Here is a 5825-nt window from a genome sequence, read left to right as displayed (position 1 = left end):
GGCTTTTCGGGCGGATGTTTAAGGAACTATCACAAAAATTGGGTGAAATTGAAACCTCCTTTTTCCATTCTAAAATTAATAACCTCCGCTCGAATAACTTTCAATCGAAAAGCGCTATTAGTACTGTCCTAAATCCTAAAAAAGTTGCAAACACCTGTTTCAACTTCGATTTCCTTGGAAATACATACCATGATTCGAGACCATATACTGGAGCCAACACCGCTGACTCCGTCGTTCATATCTATCATATCATATCGTTCATATTTCATAATAACGAAGAACGGAAAAAATCGAGTCATTTTCAGCCTAAAATCTTTAAATCGGTTCATGAAACCAGAACCTTTTCATCTGTTTCATCACCACCAAATGCCAAATTTCCTACAAAAAGGCGATTGGATGGTGAAGCTGGATCACAGGCAATCCTACTACCATGTACCGATTTCCCTCGAACATCGTTGCTTTCTGCGTATCAGTTACGAGGGAAGGCTCCTTCAAATGACTTGTCTACCTATTGGGTTGGTCATAGCTCCGAAAATGTTTGCTTCGGTGACAAATTGGACAGCCGAGCTATAACGCCGTCAGGGCTTAAGAGTGATCGTTTTCTTGAACGATTACTTACTGGTCCACCAGGACAGAACAATTCTTAACTCCCAGGTTCTCGTAGCCATGACCTTTTTGAAGAACCTGGGCTGGACCATAAATCGAGAGAAGTCGATATGCACTCCAACGAGGTCGATCGATTTTCTGGGTATCACGTGGGACACACTATCAAATGCAAAGTCCTTACCCGTAAAAAGTTATCAAAATTCGTCAGTGCCTGATAGATAACACGCTTGTCAGCCGGCAAATTGGACCCTCAAGCAGGCCCAACGCCTCTTAGGGTATCTCAATTTTGCGACCTTCATCACCCACCGGGGAAGGTTGCGTTGCCGAACGCTGCAGCGACACAGCAATGCATTTAGGAGAGCTCCTCTTTGCCCGAGTTCTCTTGCAGAGGTGAATCAGGACGTGGTATGGTGTTTGCACAACCTCAGTCACAAAACACCGATTCACTTCAAAACAAGGCATGTGAATTACATTGTCACCGATGCCTCGGATCTACAATGGGGAGCGCTAATCAACAACAAACCCCTGAATGGTTCTTGGACTCAAAGTCAGATTGAGTGGCATTGCAATTTAAAGGAGATGCACGCTGTGGTAGCAGCAATCTCTTTGACATCCGAAGTCCTAAAGAACTCGATGGTAATCCTGCAAAGCGACAGCAAAACTGTTGTATCGTACATAAAAAACGAATGAGGAACAAGGTCCCAAATGCTGTTAAAATTGACAAAAGATCTTCTGGCACTGACGGACAGTTTGAATATTGTACTTATCCCTCACTTCCTTGCCGGGAATGTACAACGTGGAAGCCGATTACCTCTCGCGCAATCGCAGGGGCACCGAATGGCATCTCTTGAAAGAGGCAACCACGGACATATTCAGACGATGGGGAACCCCCGAAATAGATCTTTTCGCGTCACGAGAGGCTCTTGTCGTGGCAAGTTATGTGTCGCTAGACTTATTAGACTCCAACACTTGCTTCACCACGCCTTCAGTAAATGCTGGCGATACGATCTAGCGTGGATATTTCCACCGCCAGTGCCTCTACCTCGAGTGCTGCACCATCTCAACTTATCCCAAGGGAATTTCATAATAATAGCACCCAGGTGGAGGAAGCCTTTTTTGGCGCCCGGATTTGAAAGGCCGAGCACTTGCACCCTCGCTACCAATACGGAATCTAAACAAAACCCTGATAAATACCGTAACGGGCCAACCTCCTCCTCAAGGGCAGAAATTATTACAGTTGGAAGCGTGGCTGATTTTGGCTGCAAAACACGAGACGAAAAACAACTTATTTCGTCGTGTTTGAGAGCTTCAACAAGGAAAACATATGCCCCTATTTGGTATAAATGGGTAAATTGGTGTCAACATAGTAATATAAACTGTCGATTCCCGGCTCCTCCTGATGTAGCTAGATTCTTAGCAAACCTATTTATAAAGGATCATCTGGCATAGATATCTATATATCTAAATCTATTATCTAAATAGATCTATATCTATTTTAGTTCACAAATCTGACATAGCATCAATTTTGTGAGGCTCTAAGCGATGTTAAAATTTTATCTAATAAATTAGTAAAACATATCCTTAAAGCGCTAGCTCAATCCTATCTATAGCTAGACCAATCGCGCAGTAATTGCCAGTATGGGAAGCGGGGAAAGTTATAAATTATTTGAAAAGCCTAAAACTAGATGAGCAAAATTTATTTCATAGCTCGAAACACACAGCCACAATAATTTTATTGGCTTCTGGGCATAGAGTTCATGATTTGACTCTCTTGCTTTTTCGAGCCTCAGCATTTTATTGATAACGGTGATTCCATCACTTTGCATCCGGGTTTCAGTTTTAAAACAGATACAGGAACGTATAGACAGTCAAGTTGGACGTTTTTATCGTGCCCGGAGAAGCATCTAAATCCCTTATTTTGGCTTAGGACACTCATAACTGTCTCTAATAATAGATGAGGCTCCTTGACAAATTTGTTTATTACAACCAGATATCCTGTAAGACCAGCTACGCCCACAATTTTTGGGGGCTGGGTCAAGAAACCCCTTTTGGAATCAGGTATCGAAGCATCTCGGGGTACTTGATCAGCTGTTGCTTCGCTAAATTGTTTTAGAAACATAAATGATATTCTTGGTTAGGCAAATTGGCGTCATGAAAGTACATTAAAGATATATTATTGTCGAAATCTAGATAATAATAGTCAGAATGCTGAGACTCAATCAGAAGTCTCTTTCTCAGTACTTTCGGCCGCTTAATGATTAGCCAAGTATTCTACTTCATTATAAACAATAAAAATTTTGTTATCATGTTTATTAAATGATGCTAAAGCTTAGGCTTTAATTAGCTTGTATTGTTTATTTCATCATGATTCTATCGGATATAAATAATTCAAATCACATTGTTGCGTTTTTTAGTTATTAATATATAACTTTACAAGCCACCAGGAGATAACAAACACGTCTCTCATAGTGGACCTCGGACGTCAAACGGAACACATAATATAGAAATTTTACCTAAAAATAAAATTTGTATTATGTTTCCTAAGACGTCCGAGGTCCAAACAAGCTCTTCCTGGTTCTCTTATTATGAGACAAACAATGAACAAGAACTCTGGCGGCTTGCTTTAGCGCGATAAAAAGTTAGTTCCAGTTTCAAACGCTGGGCGCTGGCGGCGGTGTCACGTGGTGGGAAAAGGTCGGATACTAGCGATTTGGGCGGAAAAGGAAACGATGTACTCTCATAGTGGACCTCGGACGTCTTAGGAAACATAATACAAATTTTATTTTTAGGTAAAATTTCTATATTAAATATTTATTTAATTTTTCAAGTGTAAACTGAACTTTATTGACTATAATGACTCCTATTCCAGTCTTTGATTATTTAATTGTAATAAATTATTTGCATGCAATCAAAAACTATTTTTAATAATGCCAAAGAAGTATAACTACGCGCTTACATAAGTACACGCGCCCTTTTTTTATATATTAGAAATCCTATACATCAGATACATAGAACACAACACCACTACTTCCTCGTGCAATATTTAAACGCAGACTGGCGTGTGAACAACCTATACTGATTTAAACAAAGTTTTCAGCAACATTTTTGCCGCTCATCAACAAATGTTTACTTTGAATACAAGGCTTTACGTGTAATGCTCGGAGTGCCGTCCAAACGTAGAATTCGTGTTACATTACATGGTGGATTACATTACACGTTTTAGGGTGCGTACAGACTATGTAACATATAACAATAATATAACTTGTGTTTTATAACACGTCCACATTATGTAACCTTGTTATTCAACATGATAACATAAAACAATACTGTACACATTAGAATAACAATGCAATATAACAATGTTATATAACCATTTTAATTAACAAAAGAAAAACAAAAAAACGTAGATGCTGGGTTCGTCCTAGCATACATATCAATAACATGTTATTATAACATGTTTTATAACATTCAGTGTCCACATTATCTGAAAAGTGTTGTATAGCAATGTTGTATAACATGTTATGTTATATAGTCTGTACGCACCTTAACACTCGTCTGGACCCGGCTGAACGCTCGTCGACCGCCTGCAAAGCGCCAACAGTATGCTACCAACGCGCATCAAACGCAACGCCGAGCGCGCAATGTACTCGCTCATAATCCGAACAAATCTACTGAACGCCAACGCTCTGCCAGCGTTATCACGCGCTATCCTGGTGTAAACTTCCTCAGCGTGTTCAAGTTTAGAGATGAACCGCCCTAGTGGCAGTGATACGAGTTGGCGGTGCTAGACTTGGAGATTTAATTAAAACCCTTAATTTTAAATATTTATTTTATTATTTTTTTACCCAAACTACAAACACTGAAAAGCAAGGCAAGTTTTACACTGAAGAGGTGACAAGTTAAGTAGCTCATCTTGATACGTTTTCCTTATCTGTAAGAATACATTATTATTCGCCAGAGCTTTTAATAGACACAAAATGACAATAAAAATTACATTATTTTTTAAAGACAAGACCTAGTCCCATGCTAAGCTGGTGAAGCTTGTGTTATGGGTACTAGGCAACGGATATACATACATACTATAGATAGATAGACATATAAATACATATTTAAACACCCAAGACCTAAGCACAACACCAAATGCTCATCACATCGATGTTCGTCTCAGCCGGGGATCGAACCCGGGACCCATGGATTCGCAGTCAGGGGTACTAACCACTAGACCAATGAGTCGTCATCTGAACTGAAATAGTAGATAGAACAGTAAAATTACTAAGAATGTAATTTTTTTAATTTTTGCTACAGTAAATGATTTGTAAGAGTTAAAATACAATGTTCTAATGAATTTATAGGATTTTCACCGAATCAGCAGGATGGTGGACAGCAGGGACCGGGCAAGGTTCCATAGGGCCCGCAGCCTCCCGTTGTGGGCGTGCAAGGCGGTGAGAATAGACAATAGCCGCCGCCGTGGGGGCCGCCCACATAGCCTCCATAGTACACCGGCATATCAGCACGAAAATTTTGAAACCAGATCTTTAAAAAAATGACGTTGAACGTTGAATGTTTGCGAATGAATGACGTTACTGACTGAGCGCTGATTGAAATTCGATTTTCAAATTGTGGTATTTGGAGCTTTGTGTGCGGCCTGTAAAGGCCGATTTACATTATCTTAGTGTTTAGGAGATAGACCAGTCATTATAGACATTCGAAATCGAAAATTTGATAATAATTCCAAAAGTTTTCAAACTTCGGTCAAGTGAATGGTACATTGGGACGACAATAAATCTCATTTTGCAACCTTGTCCGCAGTCCGGAACATTGTTAAAATTGCAATTAAATTAATTTTTGCTGTATGGTCGTGAAAAAAATTCCAAAAGTTCTGCAAACTTGGGGAAGTTTTCGATATAATATTTCATATCACGTATAAAATTTGCAACCAACCTAAGTGTTCGGAACATTTTTTGTTATTTATTTTATTTTCGATATATCTGTCAAATTTGCAGAACTTTTGGAACGTTTTCCTTCAGTTTAATAAAGAAAAACATTAATTTTTAATAACAAAAAATGTTCCGTACACTTAGGTTGGTTGCAAATTTTATACGTGATATGAAATATTATATCGAAAACTTCCCCAAGTTTGCAGAACTTTTGGAATTTTTTTCACGACCAAAACTTATTTTTAACAATGTTCCGGACCGCAGAGCAGGTTGCAAAATTTT

General features: G+C 39.1%; 1 long non-coding RNA gene across 1 annotated transcript; it reads right to left on the bottom strand.

The window, feature by feature from the left end:
* Positions 1–4421: 4421 nt before the first annotated feature.
* LOC125057385 lies at positions 4422–5217 on the bottom strand. The gene is made up of 2 exons (XR_007118197.1): positions 4968–5217; positions 4422–4537 (listed from the first exon to the last, which is right to left on the bottom strand). It is a non-coding gene; the product is annotated as an uncharacterized LOC125057385 (long non-coding RNA).
* Between the last annotated feature and the right edge of the window lie 608 nt (positions 5218–5825).

Source organism: Pieris napi, chromosome 16 (assembly GCF_905475465.1).
Source record: "Pieris napi chromosome 16, ilPieNapi1.2, whole genome shotgun sequence".
Taxonomy (NCBI): domain Eukaryota; kingdom Metazoa; phylum Arthropoda; class Insecta; order Lepidoptera; family Pieridae; genus Pieris; species Pieris napi.
The sequence above is the reverse complement of the archived record's forward strand: the minus strand, read 5'-3'. Positions and strand labels throughout refer to the sequence as shown.